This window comes from Aethalodelphis obliquidens, unplaced genomic scaffold (assembly GCF_003676395.1).
Source record: "Aethalodelphis obliquidens isolate GAN/ISIS:26980383/991018 unplaced genomic scaffold, ASM367639v1 scaffold2, whole genome shotgun sequence".
In the NCBI taxonomy this organism is placed as follows: Eukaryota; Metazoa; Chordata; class Mammalia; order Artiodactyla; family Delphinidae; genus Aethalodelphis; species Aethalodelphis obliquidens.
Window position 1 is genome coordinate 25906881 of NW_020837946.1, and position 27474 is coordinate 25934354.

The 27474-nt window shown below is 39.4% G+C and overlaps 1 pseudogene; it reads right to left on the bottom strand.

Moving 5' to 3' along the window:
• Positions 1-24386: 24386 nt before the first annotated feature.
• LOC113625344 (synaptotagmin-like protein 3 pseudogene) lies at positions 24387-26321 on the bottom strand (annotated as a pseudogene).
• Positions 26322-27474: the final 1153 nt, after the last annotated feature.

The following is a 27474-nucleotide window of genomic DNA, read 5'->3' on the forward strand; positions in this document are numbered from 1 at the left end:
TATAACTGATTCACTTTTTTATAAAGCAGAAACTGACACACCACTGTAAAGCAATTATATTTTAATAAAGATGTTAAAAAATTAAAAAAATAAAATAAAATAAAATTGATGGTTATCAAAAAAACGGAATTGAGTTATTTGTAGTGAGGTGGATGAACCTAGAGTCTATCATACAGAGTGAAGTAAGTCAGCAAGAAAAAAATTAATACCATATGCTAACACATACATATGGAATCTAAAAAAAAAGTGTTCTGAAGAATCTAGGGTTAGGACAAGAATAAAGACTCAGACGCAGAGAATGGACTTGAGGACATGGGGAGGGGGAAGGGGAAGCTTGGACGAAGTGAGAGAGTGGCATAATATATACTACCAAATGTAAAATAGATAGCTAGTGGGAAGCAGCCACATAGCACAGGGAGATCAGCTCAGTGCTTTCTGACCACCTAGAGGGGTGGGAGGGAGACACAAGAGGGAGGAGATATGGGGATGTATGTATATGTATAGCTGATTCACTTTGTTATAAAGCAGAAACTAACACACCACTGTAAAGCAATTATACTCCAATAAAGCTGTTAAAAAAAAAATCATTACCAGTTCAAGAAATGACACAATCTTACACCACCATTTTAACTTCAAATTTCTTAACATTCATGGGCACAAGTCTCATTTTCAAACTTTTCCTGTGTAGACCAATGTGGATTAGGTGGTAAGTGCATAGATTTTATAATAGAAAGGTTGTGAGGTTCACTATGAAACTATAAAATGAAAGGCTATTAATATGACATAAATCATTGAGGGAAATATTCTAGCTTTCTTCAGGCCTTTACTGGAATGTTTATTTTTAGTAGGTAGCTGTTATCTTCCCAGGAGGTGGGAGAACTAGCAATCCTCATATGATATAGTAGCACGAACTGTTAATTGTCTTCCAGGAGAATGTTTTTCTTTACCTCCATAATAATACAGCAAAATAATAGCCAGCTGGAACAAAGACTATAATTCTCAGTCTTCTTTGTAAAGCTCACGTGTGTAAGTTTTAGCAGGTGAGATAAAGCTTCATGAGGCACCTTCTTGAACACTCTTGAAAGACTTTGGCAAATGCTCTTTGTCTTTTTTGTGTGTGTGTGACCCTTCTTTCCTGCTGGATGTAATATGAATTTGAAAGTCGAAGCTAGAAGAGCAACCTTAGACTATGAGGTGATCTTGGGAATGGAGCCTTTTAACATTGTAACAACACGAGAGAATAAACTTGAGTCCCTAAAAATTCCATGAAGCAGAAATGTCCCTGTACTTCCATCTTGTCTACGCCAGTGTTGTAGTTAGGATTTCTTGTGAGTAACAGAGATCCTGACTCTACAACAAACGACCCACCCTTGTATGTGACCACATGACCTGGACTGGCCCATTATAGGACTCCCTATCCCCACAGTGGTGGCTGGCCTAGCAATGAGCACAAACTCTAAGTTGGATCAATCAGCAGCCTTCCCAGAAACTTTATCTATATAAGCCTCCTTCCTTTGGGCTGTTAGTCTGAATGATGCAAGTGTAGCAATGGTTGCAGCCTCTTAATTTCTCCTACCACATGGAGACACATCCTACAGTAATAAAGAAGGTGGAAAGAACACAGAGGGAAACAAAGATAGAAAAGAGGGGAAGAGACAGAAAAATATCGACATTATGTGAGTTTCTGATACCAACTCTACCCATAGATTTCCCAGTTCTTTACAGTACTCATTTGGTGGTGGGGCAGAGGTGGGTAGAATTAAGGTATTATGCTTTGAGTTGAGTTTCTGTCACTTAATCCTATAAGAAATCTAACAAGCCACTTTATAAAATGGCCATTCCAAAGACTAGTTGTTTCATGTGCTGTACCTACTTCCAATCCTCTTGATTTTTGTAGATGTTCTTACTACCTAAGTTATAATGGAAAAAAAAAAAAGAGAGAGAGAATCCATCATATGAAACTTCCTTTAACTTTTTAGACCACCCTAATAATATCATGTGATCAAACCCATTCTATCTACTGTTATCCTTCTACACTTTGGTACAATCATGGGAAAAGTTGCCCAGCTTTCTTTTCCAAACTAATGTTCAGCCTCTTCTTTCATTAATTTCTTCACTAAACATGCACTGAGCATCTGACCATGTTTATGCATCACTTATTGGGTTTGGCTCTGGAGATATAAAGATGATTAAAACTCAGCTCTTGCTCTTAAGAAACTCACAGCCTAGTAGAGGACACAGACATAGAAATGCACAATCGATCATTATTGCGTTAAATGAATAGATAAAGACATGCATAGAGCTTTGGGGGAACAAAGAAAGCATTCTCTAACCAAGCATGCAAGGGAAGAAGAGGAATGAGGTACTCTAGATGTAAGAGTTAGTAGGTATTAGGCAAATAGGGAGAAAGAATATTCCAGGCAGAGGAATCCATTGTAGAGGACACAGAGACAAGAAGCAGCACCATGTATGCAGTAAGCCAAAGTTCTAAGTTGGTGACAAAACTGAACCAGAGAGCCAAGAAATGAAGCCGTTTATAGTCACTGTAACAAGTATAATGGAGGGTCCAGCCTGTAGAGTGGAATTATTGGAGAATTTTAAGCAAAAAATGACATAATAAAATTTATGTTTTATAAGCTCACTCTGGATGCTCTGTGAAGATCATGGGGGGGAAGGGCTGAAGCAGAGAAACAGTCAGGAGCATATTTCTGGAGTCCGAGAGATGAACAATGTGGCTTGGCTAAGGGTGAATGTGGTTAAGAAATATTTCGAAGATGGAGCTAACAGGATTCATCAATGGGTTAGAAATGTAAAGGAGAGGAAACTAGAATGATACCAACATTTTTGGCCTGAGCAACTGAGGAAGTGGAAATGCAATATATTAGGATGGAAAAGACTGGAAGAGAAACAGTTTCTAGAAGAAAATGGGGACATTATTTATGATCATGGCATGATAGAGATGAAAAATAGACGTTCAAATAGAAGTATGGACAAAGAGGAGTAGTTAGGATTGAAGGCATACATTTAGAATGCATTAGTATGTATACATTATCTCAAGATATGAGGCTGTGTAAGATCATTCAGGGAATGAGTAAAAACAGAATGGAGACCTGAAGACTATAAGGTGTTTCAACATTTAGAGGCTTGACAGGAGGATCCAGCAAAGGACACAGAAGGAAGAGTTCCCAATAAGATCCAAAGAATATCAGAGAGGAATATGTGAGAATGTTTCTAGGAGGAAGAAGTAATCAAATGCTGCTGAGCACTTTATTTTCAAATTTAGGGTTGGAAAACATTTCCAGCAATACCATTCTGTCATCATTCTGTGCCCCTCCAGCACCCCCCGGCCTTAACCCTTACTCCATCTCCAGTGTAGTCCTGCCACCTGACAACTGGTTCTTGCCTAGCATCTAGGAAAGTAGCCCTTTTAAGTTTTAGCATCTCTTCCCAAAGATAGGGTAACTAAATTATATTTAATATGTATTGGGGGCGATAGTTTAATAGTGCACAAGACAGCAGAAGCAAAGAAAAACAGACTCAAAAAGCAATTACCTTGGACATAAAATTAGAAGTTGTTTAAATCAGGTGAAAAATGTTGCAGTCCTTTATGCTTTTCTGATTTTCTTGCCTCTACAACTCACTGAGGCAGCATTACATACAGCTCAGGGATTACCCCAATTTAGGAGCTCCAATTCTTTCCATTTGGAAAGTGATTCTGATTGACAGTATTAATATTATAATACTGCATCAGAACAGCTATCAAGTATTCATTTTTAAGTATTTGTAACACCAATTTTCATTACATAGAATGATAACAGACATCACCTAGGACAGTACGGGCAATTTCACAAACAAATCCTAAAATTGATCTAAAGCTTTTGTTGATTTAACCTGTGAAGCAGAGACCAGGGCATCATGTCAGTTAAAGAAGTAGCTCTTAATGTATGGTCCCTGGACTGGAAGCAGCAGCATCACCTGGAAATTGTTAGAAATGCAAATTCTCAGGTCCCAATGCAAACTTACTGAATCAGACACTCTGGGAGCAGAGGTCAGCAACTGGTGCTTTAATAAGCTCCCCAGGTGATACAATGCACAGAAAAGTTTGATAATCACTGAGTTAAAGGATGGGAAAGGGAGAGGCAAGGAATACAGAAGAGAAGGACCAGGAAGAAAAGAGTAGGAGGGAGAGAGAGAAAGGAGAAAAGGAAGTGAAAGGGAGAGAAAGAAGAGGCGAGGGCACAATGAAAGAACAAGGGATAAGGAAAGTGAGGAGAAGTCTGAGAAGAAAGAAGATGGGGGAAAGGAATAGGAGCATGAAAGGAAGAATCACAGGTGTCTTTTGATGGATAACTATGAGCACTTACATGGATATATGGTCATCAATTAGGTGTCTATTAATTAGAAATGAATAATAATCACCTCACAGTATTGTAAGAATTAATCTGAGAAAATTAAAGTAAAACATTTTTTCAAGTGCCCTGGCACCTAATACTGGTAATATCTGTATAAAATTACTGGCCACAAAACAGCTCAATATTAGCTCAACACAGCCCCTTCAAAACCTTTATTTTCCTCCATTATTAACAATTATTTTCATTTACTTTCTCCAAGGCCAACATCTCTTAGGAGGCCTATTCTCTGTCTAACTGCCCTCTTGGCTTACTTTACCTCTGCTTTGATTCTAGATTCTTCACTACTTCCTTGAAACTCCCTTTACTGCCTATATTCTAACCCATCCAGCTGACTTCCAACTAATAAAAAAAAGTTGAAAAAGATGCCATTTGGGGAGTGGTGAGACTTAGACCGCCATGTACAGTCCACCAGTGTAAAACAATCTCGGCCAAGAACTATAGATGAGATTAATATTTGTTCACATGGAGACAGGAACACTTCCCATTTAAAAGAGAACCAAAGAGAAGCAGTCAAATTGCTTTTTAGTATCCTTTGACTTCTTCATGGAGACCTAAGATTTCCTGGAGTTTTATTACCAACAGAAAGCACCTGAGAGGCCAACTACTTCCAAAGATTCAGCTCTTCTTCCTTGTTTAAGAAAAATCATAAAATCCACCTGGCTAGGAAATTCAAAGATAAAAACAACTAATTAAACTTAATTGGGTCAGTCTGGGCAGGCTGATTACTCTGATTGGCCTCAGGAGAATCTGATCATGGATTCACCAAGTGCAACTTGGCAAAGGAAAGCCTGAAATTAGGACAGGTGCTGTATTCCTAACTGGAGATGTAATTTTTAGCAAAAAATACACAAAAGAGGTTAAAGAGGAAACAGTGTATTGGGTATAGCACAATCAACCACAAACAAGTCATTTCAGGCCCATCCTAATTTCTCAGAGTGGAGCAGAGGGAATTATTATAATAATAAACAGGATTATTTTATACGCCCTGGATTTCTTTCACCTGAATTAACCAAATACATTTTATCAGGTTGTATTTTTTGGGTGGGGTTTTTTGTTTGTTTTGGGGGGTTTTTTGTGTGTGCAAGTTCTTTCCTGCTGGCAACCAAGAAGAGGAACTAAAGAGAGCCATGTGGAATGGCCATCAATGATGGTCAAGTTTGTCTGAGGGACCCAAACCACAATATATCACTGATAGGAGTACTGATTCCTAGAATTCAAGGACAATCTTATCCCACCAGCATACATGCTTGCAATAATCATTTACTCTGGGACCCCTTCTTCTGAATGTAGTACTAGTTAATCTGGTTAACTAAGATTGGTTTTAACTGCATCAAGATAAAAATGTTATAGCATATAAAAATGATTTTTGCTCTTATAAAACCACTTGAGAATTTCAATCTTATATCTTATCTTATAGAAAAACTCAAAGGATTAAATGAGTTTTAAGGTTATATAGATCTATGCTTCTCAAAGTGACCTATGGAACACCTGCATTTAACTCATTAGAATTATGGCTTAAAAATACAAATTTATAGGGAGACTGGTTCAAGATGGTGGAGTAGAAGGATATGCTCTCACTCCCTCTTTCGAGAACACCGGAATCACAACTAACTGCTGAACAATCATCTAGAGGAAAACACTAGAACTCACCAAAAAAGATACCCCATATGCAAAGACAAAGGAGAAGCTGCAAGGAGACGGTAAGAGGTGCACTATCACAATAAAATCAAATCCCATAACCACTGGGTGGGTGACTCACAAATTGGAGAACATTTATACCACAGAAGTCCACCCACTGGAATGAAGGTTCTGAGTCACATGTCAGGCTTCCCAACCTCGGGGTCTGGCAATGGGAGGAGGAATTCCTAGAGATTCAGACTTTGAAGGTAGCGAGATTTGATTGCAGAACGTTGGCAGGACTGGGGGAAAGAGAGACTCCACACTTGGAGGGTACACACAAAGTACTGTGCACATTGGGGCCCAGGGGAAGCAACAGTGACCCCATAGAGACTGAACCAGACCTACCTGCTAGTGTTGGAGGGTCCCCTGCAGAGGCGGGGGACAGCTGTGACTCACCAAGGGACAAGGATACTGACAGCAGAAGTTCTGGGAAGTACACCTTGGCATAAGCCCTCCCAGAATCCGCCATTAGCTCCACAAAACAGCCTGGGTAGGCTCCAGTATTGGGTCGTCTCAGGCCAAAAAACTGGCAGGGAGGGAACCCAGCCCCACCCATCAGCAGACAAGAGGATTAAAGTTTTACTGAGCTCTGCTCACCAGAGCAACAGCCAGCTCTACCCACCACCAGTTCCTCCCATCAGAAAACTTCCACAAGCCTCTTAGATAGCCTCATCCATCAGAGGGCAGACAGCAGAAGCAAGAAGAACTACAATCCTTCAGCCTGTGGAACCAAAACCATATTTAAAGAAAGATGGACGAGATGAAAACCAGATGAAGGAACAAGATAAAACCCCAGAAAAACAACTAAATGAAATGGAGATAGGCAACCTTCCAGAAAAAGAATTCAGAATAATGATAATGAAGGTGATGCAGAAACTTGGAAAAAGAATGGAGGCAAAGATCGAGAAGATGCAAGACATGTTTAACAAAGACCTAGAAGAATTAAAGATCAAACAAACAGAGATGAACAATAACTGAAATGAAAACTACACTAGAAGAAATCAATAGCAGATTAACTGAGGCAGAAGAACGGAAAAATGACCTGGAAGACAAAATAGTGGAATTCACTGCTATGGAAAAGAATAAAGAAAAAAGAGTAAAAAGAAATGAAGACAGCCTAAGAGACCTCTGGGAAAGCAATAAACACAACATTCGCATTATAGGGGTCCGAGAGGGAGGAGAGAGAGAGAAAGGCCCGGAAAAAATATTTGAAGAGATTATAGTCAAAAAATTCCCTAACATGGGAAAAGAAATAGCCACCCAAGTCCAGGAAGCTCAGAGAGTCCCATACAGGAAAAACCCAAGGAGAACATGCCGAGACACATAGTAATCAGATTGGCAAAAATTAAAGGCAAAGAAAAATTACTGAAAGCAGCAAGGGTAAAATGACAAATAACATACAAGGGAACTCCCATAAGGTTAACAGCTGATTTCTCAGCAGAAACTCTACAAGCCAGAAGGGAGTGGCATGATATATTTAAAGTGATAAAAGGGAAGAACCTACAACCAAGATTCCTCTAGCCAGCAAGGTTCTCCTTCAGATTTGATCAAGAAATCAAAAGCTTTACAGACAAGCAAAAGCGAAGAGAATTCAGCACCACCAAACCGCTCTACAACAAATGCTAAAGGAACTTCCCTAAGTGGGAAATACAAGAGAAGAAAAGGACCTACAAATACATACCCAAACCAATTAAGAAAATAGTAAGAGGAACATACATATTGATAATTACCTTAAACATGAATGGATTAAATGCTCCAACCGAAAGACACAGGCTTGCTGAATGGATACAAAAACAAGACCCATATATATGCTGTCTCCAAGAGACCTGCTTCAGACCTAGGGACACATACAGACTGAAAGTGAGGGGATGGAAAAAGATATTCCATGCAAATGGAAATCAAAAGAAAGCTGGAGTAGCTATACTCATATCAGATAAAATACACTTAAAATAAAGAATATTAGAAGAGACAAGGAAGGACACTACATAATGATCAAGGGATGAATCCAAGAAGAAGATATAACAATTATAAATATATGTACCCAACCATAGGAGCACCTCAATAAATAAGGCAACTGCTAACAGCTCTAAAGAGGAAATTGACAGTAACACAATAACAGTGGGAGACTTTAACACCTCACTTACACCAATGGACAGATCATCCAATAGAAAATTAATAAGGAAACAAGCTTTAAATGACACAACAGACCAGATAGATTTTATTGAGATTTATAAGATATTCCATCCAAAAACAGCATATTACACTTTCTTCTCAAGTGCACATGGAACATTCTCCAGGATAGATCACATCTCGGGTCACAAATCAATCCTCAGTAAATTTAAGAAAATTGATATCATATTAAGCATCTTTTCTGGCCACAACACTATGAGATTAGAAATCAATTACAGGAAAAAAACGTAAAAAGCAAGAACACATGGACACTAAACAATACGTTACTAAATAACAAAGAGATCACTGAAGAAATCAAAGAGGAAATCAGAAAACACCTAGAGACAAATGATAGTGAAAACACAATGATCTAAAACCTGTGGATGCAGCAAAAGCATTCAAAGAGGGAAGTTTATAGCAATACAAGCCGACCTCAGAACCAAGTAAAATCTCAAATAAACAATCTATCCTTATACATAAATGAACTAGAGAAAGAAGAACAAACAAAATCCAGTTAGTAGAAGGAAAGAAATCATAAAAATCAGAGCACAAATAAATGAAATAGAAACAAAGAAAACAATAGCAAAGATCAACAAAACTAAAAGCTGGTTCTTTGAGAAGATAAACAAAATTGATAAACCCTTAGCAAGAATCATCAAGAAAAAGAGGGAGAGGACTAAAATCAATAAAATTAGAAATGAAAAAGAAGTTACAACAGACACCGCAGAAATACGAATCATCCTAAGAGACTACTACAAGCAACTCTATGCCAATAAAATGGACAACCTGGAAGAAATGGACAAATTCTTAGAAAAGTATAACCTTCCAAGACTGAACAAGAAGAAATAGAAATTATGAACAGACCAATCACAAGTAATGAAATTGAAACTGTGATTAAAAATCTTCCAACTAACAAAAGCCCAGGACCACATGGCTTCACAGGTGAATTCTATCAAACATTTAGAGAAGACCTAACAGCCATCCTTCTCAAACTCTTCCAAGACATTGCAGAGGAAGGAAAACTCAAAATACTCATTCTATGAGGCCACCATCACCCTGATACCAAAACCAGACAAAGATACTACAAAAAAAGAAAATTACAGAGCAATATAACTCATTAATATAGATGCAAAAATCCTCTACAAAATACTAGCAAACAGAATCCAACAACTCATTAAAAGGATCATACATCATGATCAACTGGGACTTATCCCAGAGATGCAAGGATTCTTCAATATATGCAAATCAATCAATGTGATACACCACATTCACAAATTGAAGAAGAAAAACCATACGATCATTTCAGTAGATGTAGAAAAAGCTTTTGACAAAATTCAACACCAATTTATGATTAAAACACACCAGAAAGTAGGCATAGAGGGAACGTACTTCAACATAATAAAGGCCATATATGATGAACCCACAGCAAACATCATTCTCAATGGTGAAAAACTGAAAGCATTTCCTCTAAGATCAGAAACCAGACAAGGATTTCCACTCTCACCACTATTATTCAACATAGTTTTGGAAGTCCTAGCCACAGCAATCAGAGAAGAAAAAGAAATAAAAGGAATCCAAATTGGAAAAGAAGAAGTAAAACTGTCACTGTTTGCAGATGACATGATAATATACATAGAGAATCCTAAGATGCCATCAGAAAACTACTAGAGCTAATCAATGAATTTGGTAAAGTTGCAGGATACAAAATTAATGACAGAAATCTCTTGCATTCCTATACACTAATGATGAAAATTCTGAAAGAGAAATTAAGGAAACACTCCCATTTACCATTGCAACAAAAAGAATAAAATACCTAGGAATAAACCTACCTAGTGAGACAAAAGACCTGTATGCAAAAAACTATAAGACACTGATGAAAGTAATTAAAGATGATACCAACAGTTGTAGAGATATACCATGTTCTTTGATTAGAAGAATAAATATTGTGAAAATGACTCTACTACCCAAAGCAATCTACAGATTCAATGCAATCCCTATCAAGTTACCAATGGCATTTTTTTACAGAACTAGAACAAAAAGTCTTAAAATTTGTATGGAGACACAAAAGACCCCGAATAGCCAAAGCAGTCTTGAGGGAAAAAAACGGAGCTGGAGGTATCAGACTCCCTGACTTCAGACTATACTACAAAGCTATAGTAATCAAGACAATATGGTACTCGCACAAAAAGAGAACTATAGATCAATGGAATAGGATAGAAAGCCCAGAGATAAACCCATGCACCTATGGTCAACTAATCTATGACAAAGGAGGCAAGGATATACAATGGAGGAAAGACAGTCTCTTCAACAAGTGGTGCTGGGAAAACTGGACAGCTACATGTAAAAGAATGAAATTAGAACACTCCCTAATACCATACACAAAAATAAACTCAAAATGGATTAAAGACCCAAATGTAAGACCGAACACTATAAAACTCTAAGAGAAAAACATAGGCAGAAAACTCTATGACATAAATCATAGCAAGATCTTTTTTGACCCACCTCCTAGCGTAATGGAAATAAAAACAAAAATAAACAAATGGGACCTAATGAAACTTAAAAGCTGTTGCACAGCAAAGGAAACCATAAACAAGATGAAAAGACAACCCTCAGAATGGGAGAAAATATGTGCAAACGAATCAAAAGACAAAGGAGTAATCTCCAAAATATAGAAACAGCTCATGAGGCTCAATATTAAAAAAACAAACAACCCAATCCAAAAATGGGCAGAAGACCTAAATAGACATTTCTCCAAAGAAGACATACAGATGGTCAAGAAGCACATGAAAAGCTGCCCAACGTCACTAATTATTAGAGAAATGAAAATCAAAACTACAATGAGGTATCACCTCACCAGTTAGAATGGGCATCATCAGAAAATCTACAAACAACAAATGCTGGAGAGGGTTTGGAGAACAGGGAACCCTCTTGCACTGTTGGTGGGAATGTAAATTGATACAGCCACTATGGAGAATAATATGGAGGTTCCTTAAAGAACTAAAAATAGAGCTAGCATATGACCCAGCAATCCCACTACTGGGCATATACCCAGAGAAAACCATAATTCAAAAAGACACATACACCCCAGTGTTCACTGCAGCATTATTTACAATAGCCAGGACATGGGAGAAACCTAAATGCCCATTGACAGATGAATGCACAAAGAAGATGTGGTATTTATATACAATGGAATGTTACTCAGCCATAAAAAGGAACGAAATTGGGTCATTTGTAGAGACGTGGATGGACCTAGAGCATGTCACACAGAGTGAAGTAAGTCAGAAAGAGAAAAACAAATATCGTATATTAATGCATATATGTGGAACCTAGATAATGGTACAGATGAACTGGTTTGCAGAGCAGAAATTGAGACACAGATGTAGCGAACAAGTGTTCGGACACCAAGGGGGGAAAGTGGTGGTGGGGGGTGGTGGTGGTATGATGAATTGGGAGATTGGGATTGACATGTATACACTGATGTGTATAAAATGGATGACTAATAAGAAAATAAATAAATATACATTAAAAAAACAAACAAACACATTTCTAAGCCCTAACCCAGGTTACTAAATCAGAATCTTTGGTATTAGATCCAGGGAAATGTATTCTTTTATTAATGCTTCCAGGTGGCTATGAGTCCCTCTAAAACCTGAGAAATATACTTCCTGAGTATGAGACAAGAAATGTCATGCTAAGTAGCAAAGTAGTAAGGGATTGAATGCCAGCTCCACTGTACCATATAATGGTATAATTTACCTTAAGCAAGTCGTTTTTACCTCTTTGTACCTTGTTCCTAATGTAAGGATATTAAGAGCCTTTATCCAAAAATATTGTGACAAAGATTAAAACATGGAAAGTGTTTAGTATGGTTCCTGGCTATGTAAATCTTGGCTCTTGCGGTTGTTAAAAGGAACATTACCTACATAAAAATAGTAGGCCAATTAAAAAGAGTGTCTCGGTGAATCCACGTGGTGATCCTGTTTTACTATTGAGTTTCTGCAGTTCCTGCAACATGCTAGACACTCTTCATTTTACTGTATTCCTAACACTGTGAATCTCCTGAAAGAGAATAAATCAACAGAGAAGGAAACTTTCTATGGCACAAGGATAACACAAGACACCCACGTTGATGAGGTGCCTACCACAGGGCAGGACTGTCCACACGTGACTGTAGGAGGAAGTAGCTGTAGGTCTTACGACCCGCAATTACCCAACACAAAGGCTGATGACCCAGAGAAAAAAAAGCACCTCAGACACTAGCCACAAGTATCAAAAATGCATTAAGTTAGTTACGTGTATTGTGAAATGTTTCTCCTTACTCTGGGATATGTACATTTTTCACCAAGAAATAAAAACAAAAAAGATAACGAGGTGCATGTCATGGAAAGGACACAACCAAGTTATCTGTGCTTCATCAACCACAGTTTTTATGCTGTTCCTACAGATTGATATGCATGAGTTCATTTAATTTAATTGTCAGAAAACTATGCAAGGAAGATATTCTTTTTCACAGGGAAGGAACATAAGGTTAGCGAGATTAAGTAGCCTGTCTATGGGGGCAGTCTGCATTCAACTCGTGGCTGGCTGTTTCTGGCCCCAAATCCTTCTTTTCATCACTTGACCAGAGCAGTAGATACAAAGCAGCCTGCTGGGTGCCCAACACTACTAGCAGCTGAAGACACAGCAGCGACATGCCCTCAGGGAGCTCTCAGTCTAGCAGGGAAGCTAGAGAATGAATACATTCTGAGCAGCATTACAAGCGTTATGGACCACAGGAGGTATAAGGAGTTCTAAGAGCATACATCAGGGAGACTAATTTTACTGCAAGGATGGGGAAAAGCCCCCTCAAGGAAGGGACGTTTAACCTGAAAGATGAACAATAAGTAGGGTCAATAAAGGAGAGGGAAAGAAAGTACTGATAGCAGAAGGAACAGCATGTATGCAAAAACCGAAGCCAGAATGAGTCAGATACTTTGAAGGAAAACAATATCCAGGAAGGCTGGAGCACTGGAAGCAAGGGCTGAAAAGAGACTAAAGAAAAAATAATGGGAAGTCTTGCAGGTCACATAAGGTTCTGAAAATTCATCCTAAAATCAAATAATAATAATAATTTAAAATAAAAATTCAGGGGCTTCCCTGGTGACGCAGTGGTTGAGAGTCCGCCTGCCGATGCAGGGGACACGGGTTCGTGCCCCGGTCCGGGAAGATCCCACATGCCGCGGAGCAGCTGGCCCCGTGAGCCACGGCCGCTGAGCCTGCGCGTCCGGAGCCTGTGCTCCGCAACGGGAGAGGCACAACAGTGAGAGGCCCACGTACCGCAAAAAAAAAAAAAATTCAGTGAACAGATTAAGCAGATGAAAGGTAATGAGCAGATTTTCTGACTTACAAGGTTCTCCCACATCAGTGACTGGCATAGACATATTAGAAGACTCTATACTTAGGAGTTGTCAGCCTCTGCCCAACGTGTTTTTGAGCATCAGATCGATGGCTCTCTTTACACTGATGCATCAGTTCAGCTGATGCACCACAAATATTCAATACAGTAAGTATTATAAATACACTGCAATTTCTACTAAACTATAGCTCCAAGCACCACCTCTTATCTTGATCTCAAGATGTACATCATCTGTTCCTCTCTTGGCTTATTGCCTGCAGCTGTGTAATAATGACACCCCAAGCACCCATTAGAGTCAATTTTATTGGTAACTTCTGCTTACTTAGGAAGACTATTACTCAGCTTCTGGAAATCAAAGCCAACAACAGCCTCTGGGCTGACATATACCTGCAGTCCACCAAGTACTAGAACCATGTGGAAAGACAGACAGAACAATGAAAAAAAACCAAAAAACCAAAAATTTGTATAGAGAAATAGCCCTTTTGTGTCACTGGCTGCCTTAGTAGTTTTTCGTTGGATTCACTGCTGACTATAGGATGAAATTCATCGGGTAATCTTGACTAATGTCTTAGCCTTGAATTCTCCTCACACCTTCTAGACATTTTTTAACATTTCATTAACTGATTTACCTGATTTAAAAACAGGTGTGAGTCAACAACTGAGCTGATTTTCTTTTTTGATTTGCTACTGAACTATAAAGATTACAAAGTCTGCCCTTTTGTTCCCTTGCTGTTCCTGTTCTTATCTCATGTATACATTTGTCTCCTAAAATCTTCCCCTTGGCTAATCTAGTCCTGCTTCTTCACAATGTTTCTCTCCCAAAGTTCCCACTTTTAAGATTGTTTATTTATTAATAAATTTATTTATTTACTTATTTATTTTTTGCTGCATTGGACCTTCGTTGCTGTGTGTAGGCTTTCTCTAGTTGCGGCGAGCAGGGGCCACTCTTTGTTGCAGAGCATGGGCTGTAGGTGCACATGCTTTAGTAGTTTTAGCACATGGGCTCTAGAGCGCAGGCTTAGTAGCTGTGGCACACGGGCTCAGTTGCTCTGTGGCATGTGGGATCTTCCTGGCAGGGCTTGAACCCGTGTCCCCTGCATTGCCAGGCAGATTCTTAACCACTGCATCGCGAGGGAAGTCCTAAGATTAAGTTTAGAACAGTTTCCAAGGATGTATGTACCCCGTTGCTTGGAGGCTGAAGCCACAGAATGTAAAGTAGAAATGGAAAATAAATAATGTATATTGTAATCTGATGTTGTGATTCCCTTCAGAGCCTCCAGAGCAATACATGAAGTTTGGGGCACTGCCCTGGAAAGAAATTCTGCATCAAGGAGGTCTGGAAGGAAGATGTTCAGCCAGCTCTTCTCTGTGAACTGATTGTTCAACTAGTAACCCGCCACTGACTATCCTGAAATTAAATAAAACCCTGTATGCTGACATGTATTAAATATTCTTTTGAAATGTTGCTAGTATAGAAATTTGGAGGTCACCTTCTGAGGTGATCCCAATGAGTCATGCCCTCGTATAATTGCCTGCTCTTGAGTGCAGATGGAACCTTCTAGTGCTTCTAAATGATATATTATGGCAAAAGTGATAAGATGTCAAGCCTTTGATGAAGCTGCTTTATATAGCAAAGGTGATGCAATGTCACTCCTATGAATATGTTATATAAGACTCTGGCTTAGAAGATTGGAGAGAGAACTTCTCCTGCTGGCCTTGAAGTAAGGCTGCCACGTTGTGAGACGGCCCGTGAGGAAGCTCACATAGTAAGGAACTGGGGGGGCCTCTACTAGCTGAGAGCAGCCGACCCCCCAGATAACAGTGAGCAATACAACGGGGACCTCAGTTCCACAGCTGCAAGGAGATGCATTGTCAAAAACCAGAGGGAGCTGAGAAGCAGAACTTCCCTCAGCCGAAGCCCTGATGAGCCTACAGCTTGGTTAGAACCGAGATAGACTGAGACCCTGAGCAGAAACTCCAGCTAAGCTGAGCCTGTACTCCTGCCCTACAGACACTGTGAGAGAAAAAATAGCTGGTTTATTTTTTTTCTTTTCCTTCAGTACTGCAATAATATTCCATGATCTCCTTGCAACCAGTTTTCTGTTGTAAAAAGTGTGACTTAAAACTGATTTGGGGCCCTTTGTAGGTGATTCCCCTTGTTCTTTTGCAGTTTTTAGAATTTTCTTTTTATCTTAACCAAATTGAGATTTATACGGATTGCACATTCTTCTCAAGAGAGCATGGATAGAGACGTTTCGGGAACGGCACATGAGGAGCTCTGTTGACCCTATCTCTGGTGAAACAGCCATAACTGGTGAAAATTAGTGAAAGAAGAAAACTTTAGGTCTCTGGATATTGCCCTAAAGACATACAGCAAATGGAGAAACCCTTAAGAAAATCTATGCAGTCTTGGTAAGGAAAGAGAGAGTCTGCGGCATTTTGAGCCTTTACCTTCCCTTCCCGCAGCTCACCGTGACCGTAGCTCCACTACGGCAGGTTCAGCCGAGAACACAGGAATCTCTTCCGCCAGGGTCATGCCATCTCCCGTGGCAGGGCAGGATGCCAGTATGTCTCATGCTCCAGCTCCGTGTTGCAGAAGCCATACTCCAGGCAAGAGTCACTGAGCGGTCTTGCGCGCCCTTCTTCCACCCAGCTCTCACTCAACGGTGGAAGCCGTCTTCCAGGTGCATCAGATCAAGAATACTGGTTCCCGATTGGCTTGCTTCTACTCCCTTGTAGATAGGGCAGAGTTTCTACACCTGAAGACGCTAGCCAAGACCAGAAGCTAATGCCCCACACAGCGGCCCACTTGTAAAGAAGGAATATCATCTCTTGAGAAGTGGGTTACTGTCCTTGCCACCAGCTCTGGAGCAGTGGTGCTGAGGTTTTTGTGGTAAGCAATTAAAAGGAGGCCCAGAGCGCCATGAAAGCAACAAGCTAAACCATAGACCAGGTAGAGTTTAACAAAGAGCACCAGGGAAAGAAACAACTAGGAGGATCCCTTCTGGGGTCAGAACAAACCTGAAAGGCAAGCTTCAAAAACTACCCCTGCAGAGAATGGACTTTAATTGGACTGGTCTGTGGAGCGGTTTACACCCCAGGACATTGCTGAAAACAGTAGAACAATCAACCAGTAATTAGAGGAGGCTGGCAGCTAGATGTGATACCATCAGAGGCAGACAGTTTAACAAAGATCAGAAAAACAGAGAGAGATCAGCTAAAGCCATTGTCATCCCAGGGTAACTGTGTGTGGCCGGAGGCTGCATCCTCTGAGGCAGCATGCTGTGAGGAAACAGATTTCACTGAAATATCCAGCCAAGCAACTAAAAATACAAATAAACAAACATCAACACCCACAGCAAGTCCTGGAGGGACATATCAGTATCCAGAGTTGGAACCCACATAGAAGGCTGATGGAAATGCAATATGGTGTAGTCACTTTGGAAAACAGTCTGATGGTTCCTCAAAAGATTAAACATGCAGCTACCATATGATCTAGCAACTCCACTCCTAGTTATGTACTCCTCCCCCACAAAAGAAAGCATATGTCAACTGAAATAAAAGCATACAATGTGAGAGCCATGAGTTTCAGTTTTATTTGGTGACTTCCTGAGGACTGTAGCCCAGGAGACAGCCTCTCTGATCGTTCTGAGAAACTGCTCTAAAGAGGGGAGTGGTGGGGAGAGGCCAGTATATATGTGATTTTGGCCAAGGGGGTATGTGAAATCAAGCACACATCTCAGTTGAAGTGCCAAGGAACAGATATCAGTTAATGGTTTTGGTGCTTTTCTAAGTATGGGAAGATGCAAGAATCCAAGTTCATTAAATTTTCTCCTGAAAATATCTAACTATCTGAGGTTCTGTTGTGACAGTTTTCCCAGAGCAGAGTGCCTTATTTCTGATCTCCCACTGAATTCCTTTCAGGGTGTGTTGTAGGTCAATGCCTGCAGTGGCTAGTGACTTAATTCTTGTAGAACTGGGTAGTGAGCGACATTCCTTAGTTGCCACATGTACGGTTAGGCCATTCAGGATGGCTGTTCTCTGGCTCTCTGTACATCCTCTGCTTGACCAGGCCCTGTTTCACTCACAGGACGATCCAATCCTCTTATATAGAGCTTAATTAGTAACTGCCCATGTGCTTGCCCCCTGCCCCAGCTGCTGGTTTCCTTGGTAACTGATGAGCCACCCTGACATCAATTCCCCCTGTAAATGGTAGCCTCCTTCTCCCCCAGGTAGTGGAGATTGCTGTCATGTTCTGCTGCCCTCTGCCATCCACGGCAGGGTGTCATTCCAGGACATTTGGTTCATACATATAAAATCCCCTGTCCAATAAACTGTTGATGTCTCTGTCCCTGCCTCTGGGATCTTTTTTCAGTCTCAGGACTGGGCAACTACCAGGCTTGCAGGCCTGTGGGGTACAGCCCAACAGAACATACCTCCACTCAAAAACACATACACAAATGTTCATAGCATTAGTCATAATAACCAAAAAAGTAGACACAACCCAAATGTCCATCACTGGTAAATTTATAAATAAAATGTGATCCATATATTCATATAATGGAATATTATTTGGTAATAAGAAAGGAATGAAATGCTGATACATGCTATAACATGAATGAACCTTGAAAACATTATGCTAATGAAGAAAGCTACTCACAAAAGACCACAATTTGTCCATAGACAGAGAAGGTGAGTGGCTGCCTATAGCTGAGGCTGTTGGAAAGAAATGGAAAGGGACTGCTAAATGTTATGGGGTTTCTTTTTGGGGTCATTAAAATTTTCTCATATTGATTGTGGTAACGGTTGCACAACTCTGTGAACTTACTAAATATAATTTACTAAATATAATTGAATTGTACACTTTAAATGGGTGAATTGTATGGTAGGTAAATTATATTTCAGCTGTTTTTTAAGAACTGGCAATGCAACCAGTCACCTTCCTTAATGAACTTAATATTAATATTTACACTATTAGAATTTTACCTAAAACTTTGTGCTTCTGCCAGAGAATTTTTAGAGTATTCCTTTAGTTGTGTGGTAGAGAGAGAGAAAATTTTTTAATTAACCTCTTTGCAGATTTTTTTCAGTGATAAAGTATGTGTTGCTAGGTGAACACATGGCCAGGAATTGATAGGTTCAGCATTGCTCAGTGATGTGAGGTTTGCCTCTAAAGATTCTGAGGCTTAGTAAATAAAATCCATATTGTCCCTTCTGTTCCCAAATCAATGGTTGGCCTAATTCATTATTAGTAATTCTATTCAGGCATACAACATGCTTCTATGCTGTGCTTTTAGTTTAGGAGAGTCAACTTTTAAAATTAGGCTATTTACCACTCAAAGACATTGGACCCACAATTTTTTCTCACCATGCCATATCTGTGCTTTTTAAAAAGGCAGTTTAGCCATTTATATTTAAGAAAAGAGATTGGAATATATCTTTTGGTACTGAAACATAACTCTTTATTAAAGCAAGTAAATATAAGGGATATTAGGCAATGAAACATAATTCCTTTAGAGAAAGATTTCTTTCCCAAATAAAGACCTAGGATGTATTTCTTAGTAATTACTTTAAAGGGAAAAAATTTAAAAAGACCTCAGACATTTCTTTTTTTTAACACACATTACACAACTTGTGCTTAAAAACCTCTCCAGAAGTTTACGCTCAACCATCTTCAGCGTTTGAATGTGCAGGGGTCTCTTAACTTCTGTCACAGCCACAGACACAGTGTCCACATTAGTTAGGGAAAAAAATTGGTTTACTTTTGTAAACTGCTTGCATGCAGAACGTCTATATTCTTTCCTGCACATAGAAGAAAAGAGAAACTTCTACACTTTCCTTATACCTTTCACGTGATTATGGTCATTCAGAAAGCCCACTTTCACAGGGAGCAGTACGGTCCTTTCTTGGCTTACTCTTTTTAACTCCTCCCTCCCAGCAGTCATTTGTCATCTGACTCCCAAACTGGTGCCAGATGTCACTTAATTGATATTTATCTGTTTACATTTTGAAAATAACCTAAGGTAGGCCCCATCGAAAAACAAAGTTATAGAAACTCTTCTAAAGCACTGAGGTTCCTGAAATGATCATAATATTGTGAAAACAACTTAAATAGGACTTTTAAATAGAAATAATGCTTGTCAAATATGGCAAAATGCTGAACCTCACTGGGCATCAGTAAGAAGCCTGTGTTTAGCCAACCACATCCAATTCCGCAATCAGGCCCTGTCCTAGCTCATGGCAGCAGCAATAAATTGATGGCAAGGATGGATCATTAAATTCTGGTAATTAGTGGGATATTATTCCTTCTATCAAATTTGAAGTATAATTGATTAATCCCTTAACTTTGAGATATGTCACATCAATTTATTTTGCTTGTCTCGATAGCAATCTTTCTATGTTCTTAACACAGTTATTCCAAAATTATAGATCAAGCAATCAATACAAATTTATAAGTGACAAAGAGATGTGAGTTATTATGCTGGACTTTATGAGAAATATGACGTCAGATAAAATTTCTTTTGTCACTCAAGTTACTTAAATATTAGATGGAAAATTAGGAACTGATGGGGAGGGGGAAATTTCTGCCTCTACCTGTCTTGAGTTCTTGTGGCTAGACTAATAATAAAACTGATACAAAAGGGATTAACAGGAGAAAAAGAAACAAATTTTAATTCACAGGGAGGTCTCAAAGGAATGAGACCTAAGAAGTGTCCAAAGCAGGCAGCTTTTGTACTTTTTAGATAAAATAACAATAAACATATGAGAAATTGACAGGACAAAGAAATTTAGGATTTGGATGCTCAATTAGTGAAGAATCTAAACAGAATTTGGGCTTGGGTGGTAAATTAAAGTAATAAGATTTCTTTATACAGTCTTCTGGGCCTGAATTCCCTATCTCTGGCATTAAAGGTGTCCTTCTACCTCCTTTCACATAAGAGATTTATTTCCTGCTTTCAGGGAGATAGAAAGAAGTGTCAGAGTGTCCCTCTTGCATTGGCCGTTTCTTAAGTAACTTTAATTCAAAATAATCAATATGCCACTGTGGCATATTTGTGGGTGGCCTGCCTTGAGCCCCAACAGAACTAAATAAATAAAAGAAATTTTTAAGTAAAAGAGGTATAGTGAGACAGAGAGAGAATAAGACATAATAAGTATGCCAAATGAGTGGTTTGAATCTCTTTAAAGCAATGACCACCATATTGGTCTTCAGATTATCATACACCAGGTTTATTACTCATAGTGTTCACACTAGTTGCCCAAAGCTTCTTGTACTTGGTGGTATAAATAAGAATATTTTCACTTCCTTCAAAAATGAAAACTGTGAAACAGCCCAATTTCTAGCAACAAAGGTATTTTTGTTTTGACTTGACATTACAAATTATTGGCCTTTAAATTACTCATGGAAATATTGCTTAAAGCATTTTGATAATCAATTATTACTTTCCACATTAGGCTCTCATTTTTATTAGTGAATATTCTAGCTATGGTATAGACACATTTTTTAAAAAATTTAGTCTGCTAAACCAACTAATCTACAAATTGCAGAGTTGCCTACACTTCACACCCTGGGGAAGCAAAACTGACAATTTGGAAGAGTTTTAAAACATACATATTAGGGAAACCATTGACTGTGTGTTCATGGCTCAGTTATTTTCATTTTCATTGCTCATTTTTAAAAAAGGGAACTTTTCACACTGGATTATTTAATTAATGATGAATGTGTGACCCTGTGTACATTTCAGTTCACTGTGATCCCCGACTACACAAATAATTCATATCAAGGAAACTGCTCGTATACAGGAAAGAGAAGCACTGACCTGGAGCTCCATTATCAGTTTCATCTTTAGTAGGTGTCATATCATAACTCCTTCTTCCATTTCCTTTTAAATTTGATTAACAAAGAGCAAATATGTTACTGCGGTGCAAGAATGACGCATTCATTAATCACAATACCGTTTACAATTATGAGTACATTTGTTTTTTATACTAAAATAATAGCTGCCATAATAAATAATCTGACAATAATATTCTATTAAGAACGTTCAACAGTGCATTATAAATCTAAACTACAAAGAGAAATTAGAGTGATTGGCGAGTTACTGTGTTCCAGAATAGAAGGTATCATATGCCAACTATTGTCATGAGATGGTCAGTAGAAAATACATAAGGTGCAAATTCCATGGTGAAGATACCTGTAAGTAAACACAGAGGAGAAATATTTCCTTTTATCCTTATAGCATCTTGACTTCAGTTATAAAAGCTGTTTATTCAAAGAGTACATGAAGGCTTAGGGTTATTAAAGCAATTCGTTTAATGATATGTGCACAAAGATAAAGGTAACTACAAATGTCTGGCTTCTAACTCATGCTGATAGTTTGGAATTTTCTCTTTCTCACAAGCTGCCCTGGGGAAAAGGGACCTGGAGAGAAAAGGGTAGTAGCTATTATTGGGAGTTTACAAAGTGCTGCACTCCATTAACATTTCTCATTCCCTGGGAGCCTGTTTCTGACAGCTCCCAAAGCTCAGCACTAACGCAAAGCCTTAAGCAGGTGGATGGTGGGCTGTTACACAGGCGCCTCTGCATTCTGGAAATAACACAAGTTTAAAAATCACACAGATATGGGTTCAAAACATAACTCTGCCACCTACTAACTCTGTTGCCTTGGGCAGATGATAACCTCCTGAGTTTCAAGTTTCTCATATGTAAAATAAATAGAGATTCTCCTCCATCAAGATAAAATGATATTTTGGAGATTAATCCTTTGTCTGTTGTTTCATTTGCAAATATTTTCTCCCATTCTGAGGGTTGTCTTTTTGTCTTGTTTATGATAGCATCAACATATATACACTACCGAATGTAAAATAGTTAGCTAGTGGGAAGGAGCAGCATAGCACAGGGAGATCAGCTCGGTGCTTTGTGACCACCTAGAGGGGTGGGATGGGGAGGGTGGGAGGGAGACGCAAGAGGGAGGGGATATGGGGATATATGTATGCATATGGCTGATTCACACTGGTATTGTATTATACCAGTGTTGTGTAGCAATTATAGCACAGTATTGTGAAGCAATTATACTCCAATAAAGAGCTATTTTAAAACAGATAAAATGATATAATGCATACAAATACCTGGTAAATCTAAGTGTTCAGTTAATTAAGCTAGTATCTATTTGAAATACTTAAGGTCTATCATGTGGCAGGTACTACGCTGGGAGATAGTGGTGAGTAAGACAGACAGAGTGACTTAGCCTGACCAACTCTCCTCATTTGTCCAGGATTTTCCCGGTTTTAGCAAAGAAAGTCCTGCATCCCAGAAACCCCTCAGCCACAGACAAACAAGGACAAACTGGTCATCCTACCAGAGCATTCAACCTAAAAGACTATATCTAGATGCCATCAAGGATACGACCACAGCATGAAACTGTAGTTTCAAAGAGTTGTCAAAAGGGAAAGCAAAGTTGTCATCGCTCATCCTGAATTGAAGTGAGCCTGAGAATTACACGATTCTCAAGGGGCTGGCAGGAGAATAAAGAACTGGATTATGAACAGGGTGTGCTAGAGAAATTAGGAGAGTAAAGAGCTGACAGAGCTAAACAAGAGTCCTTGAAACTCCAACCTGTCCTTGAGGAAACTTTCTATAGTTTGTGACCTACCTATAGACATCCAATTCAGAAAGAAGGTATAAAGGAAGTCAGGCATGTGGGTAGGTAACCACATCACTTGAGGAGGCAAAACACTGAATATTTTGCAAGAAAGTCTCAGTGGACAAAGCCTGACTGGAGCACAGACTTGAAGCATCATATACTCTTGGATAATATCTCCATGGTGCCTCTATCTAGTAGTGATAGAAACTAAAGCTCCGGACGTCACCCTCAGCCTCGTGTTCCTGAGCCACTGCTCCAGATGTAAGCTCCTCTGTGTTTTTTCTTCCTTTCCTGGACTTTTATCCCAATACTTCTCCAAGCTTTCTGCCTCCAGTACTCCCTACCTTGCCTGCCCTCCCAACCAAACCTTCCTACAGCCTCCGGAACCCACAATTTCTATTGGGAACTCCCATCAGAGTCTATCTACTAAGTCTGGAAAGAATTTTTTTCAGTGTTTCTAGCAGCATTAATATTCCTCAAAAGATATTTTGGAAAGTGTTACTCTAGCCTCACCTCCTACCTGCAGTAGCCTTTACCCACTGTATATGGAGCTTCTGGAAGCCATCACACTCTTCACACTCTCCTATCTTTGCATGTGTTCTTTTCTCCTAGCTAATTTATACTGCACCTTCAAGACTAAGTTCAAATACACTGCTTAGGCCCCTCCATCTGGTTTATAGTCCCTTCCCCATACCTCCAGGGCACCCAGTTCATTCCACTTAGCAGTCAGTTTCCCAAGGAAAGAGCTCCTCTTATTTACCTTTGTTACTTCAGGGATTACTACAGTATCTGACTTTTTTTTTTTTCTAACTGTTGAACATTTATTGAAATCGGGTCATTTTCCACATCTCTCAAAGCACAGATAACCAACCTGAGACCTGACTAACGTAGCATCGATAATGGTTCCGTCTAAATACTCATAGAGGAATGTGGAAGAACATCTCAGCAGCAGGACGGCTGTAGACGGGGAAAGCTCACACCCCCCAGGGCCCTTCGCCACCCTCCACCCCCGTGCCCGCACGCCCAGCCCCGCAGCCGACCATCAGGCCCCGGCACCTGAAAACCCACTGCGCCCGGAGCCTCCGGTCAGTGCAGGGTGAGGGTCATGTCTGTCCACAGGTTGGGGCTGGAAAGCACTTTCTGCCATTGGAGTTTTGATTGTGAGCATGAGTCTGCGCCGCCCGCTGGCTCTTCCTTGGAACCAAGGCTGGAGCCTCCCAGCAAGCGGTCGTTCACACCGAAGGTGGCCTGGTCCCAAACGGTTAATTCTAGGGTGGATTGCCTCAGCTGAGAAGGGGTGACCCCTTTGAAAACGAAGGAGTGCTTCCACTGGGGACAGGCTTGCTTCTTCAGGACAGAGGACTTCAGTCTCAACCTCTGCTGGTCTGGCAGAGTGAGACAGCCCTTAACAAATGAGTTTAAGGTACCATCTGAGGGCACAGGTAAATTCTTGGCTCCCAGCACTACCAAACAGAGCTGACCGTTATGTGATGGCTGATCTCCCGTCCCTTCTTGAGCCTCCTGGAGCTTTCTGGGCCCTGCAGGGAGGACCAGTTTGGCCCGGACTACAAGTTCTCCGTTATTCGTGGGAACACAGTCTTCGTCTTTCTCTGCCTTGGCCTGGAGCGGATACCAATGGGCAGACTGGGTCGTGCGGTCATCAAAGTCCCACGTGGCCAGAGGGATGATCACTTCTCCAAGAATCACCCTCCGGGCGAGCGTGCCCAGGTGCCACACAGACACCCGCAGCTGCCGGGTCGCCAGCTGGGTAGGCTCCACCTGGTACTTCAAGGTCTCCTGAAAGGTCGGCTCCACCGTGTTCTTTTAGACTCCAGTCTTGCGTTTTCCCTGGGAGGATCTGTCAGGCAGCAGATAGGTCTTTACATACGGATTGCACTTTTTCTTCTTTTCCTCCCCATAGGCAAGGTTCTTACAGGCCTTGATGCGTATGCTAGGTTTTTGCTAATTGTTGAATAAATAAGATGTTGAAGACAATGGAGAATAAATCATTGAACCAAAATTTAATGGGGGAATTTGGACGAGCAGTATACCAACTGCCTCTCTGCAAATTTAGTAAGAAGAAACAAAGTTGTCTTTCTGGAGCTCTCTTAGAACAGGAAAATGAACTGCATGACTTCTGGGGTCTTCCTCTTGCCTTTGGAGTCTGTAAAGTTCTGGGAGAATAATACATATCTCTATGAGTTTGATCTAGCCCTTTCAAATGGATTTATTATTCTTTATTTAAATTATGTATGACTTACACTTCCAGCTGAATATCAATAGGAGAAACCAGTCTGATCTTAGATTTCTTAACATCTCCAAGTTAGAATCTCATTCAAATTCAACGAGATTAAAAGACCTTAGATAAAAATTATTAGGGATTTCTCCCCACTCTTTTAGCTGTCACGTGTATGATCTTTTTCACATCTATTTTGACTTTCTAAGTCCTCTTGTAGAGATTTTAAATTATCCTTTCTTGACTTGTTTAGTGAAAACATTTGAATGTTCAGAGGAAATCTGTTGCATTTATAACCATCTATTTTTCCCTTTTAGATTTTTTTCTCTTGCTCTTTTATAACTTCTTTTTTTCACTAATCTACTCTGCCAGGGATTTTGACAGCTGAAATATGTGATTAGTGCCATTTTATATCTCAATGTATGTATTTAAATCACTCACAGTGGTTCTAGTTGAAGTTTTGTTCTGTCAAAATATTTTAGTCTTAAATGAAAGCTACCCACACGTGCTTTTTACAAAAGCAATTCTTGCACAAAAAGATTTATAGCATCTCTCTTTTTGAGTAATTCTGAATAGGTGACCTAAAGCATCTAAAAATGACAGGTTTCATTTCACTTTCTGTATTTTGGGCTTAGATATACACAGTAAAATTTTTCATGCACACCAGTACTTAAGATTCAATAAAGGAGTTAACTTTCTTCCCCCTGGAAATCATTGTCTGCTACCTTTTCTTCCACCTCTTCCTGCTCACTCTTCAACACACTCAAGTGTGGCTTACAATCCATCACCTCATGAGAACATTATTTTAAATTCTTTTTAACATTTGTGACATTCCTCAGCATTGTATGAGAAGTAAGGGAAAATTAAGCAGTTCAAATTCTGATATAGATTAAAAAAATAGAATTTGGGAAAATTTGAACTGTCTCTAATTTTAAAAAATATATCCATATAATAATGTCTTCAACTCTATAAATGTAGTTTGTTACTCTTTTAAAGGAGAAATGTTACCAGAATACTAGCAAAGCCAGAAATTTCTAAGTCAAATGTGTTACAGAAACAGTATATTTTAAAATGTATTGCTCTAGAAATAATTTAGTTTTAGATTTATGCATGTAAATTTAATATTTGAAGAGTTAACACATTTTCAAAGTTTTGATGTGAACGTTAAGAAATAGTCTCTTAAAAGTAAACTCTCAGAACATCATGAATTCCTTGAAGAGCAGTCTATGCTTCATGCTTCTTTGTCTATCGTGACTATCATGCAGCTAGACACAATGTTAGTATGTAAGAAGCACTCCAAATTGAACTTGAAGTAGAGAATTGAGACAAATGACTGAAAAATCAATGAAAGGCAGATTTTGATTTCTTACTTTGGAATCCACCTGTTGGCCTTACCAATCACTGTTCCAAGGGGAGCTGTTATTTAAGAGAATAGAAATACCTTACATGGCGAATCTACCACATGATTTTCCTCAGTTAAGCAACAAAGGGAGTTTGTTCTACAGAGGTCAAACTAGCTTCTCTTTGGTCTAGTATTAAAGTACGTTGGAGAGAGACAACACAGAAACTCTTTCGGCCAGACTTGAGATGCCAGGGTCATTACCTTTAATCTTTCTTTTTTAGATGGTTCCAAATTGCTGGAGAAAAATAACACAGTGGGGCACACTTATGGTTTCCCAACCCAGCAAGGCCCTTAGGACTGCCTGACTAGCTTTCCTACTCACCACAATAATCATTTCAAGTCTTCTGCTTTCTTCTTAAATTTTGATCCTTCCCTATCCTCTGGAATTTCAATGGATGACACTCTCTCTGATTTTGCTAATAAATTAGAAACATGATAAGGAAGTTTTCACAGCTCTCATCACCAAATACACAGACCTACTCACATAGACACCTGGATTCACCTCTTTTTCTACTTTGAAAATGGAGGAAATATCC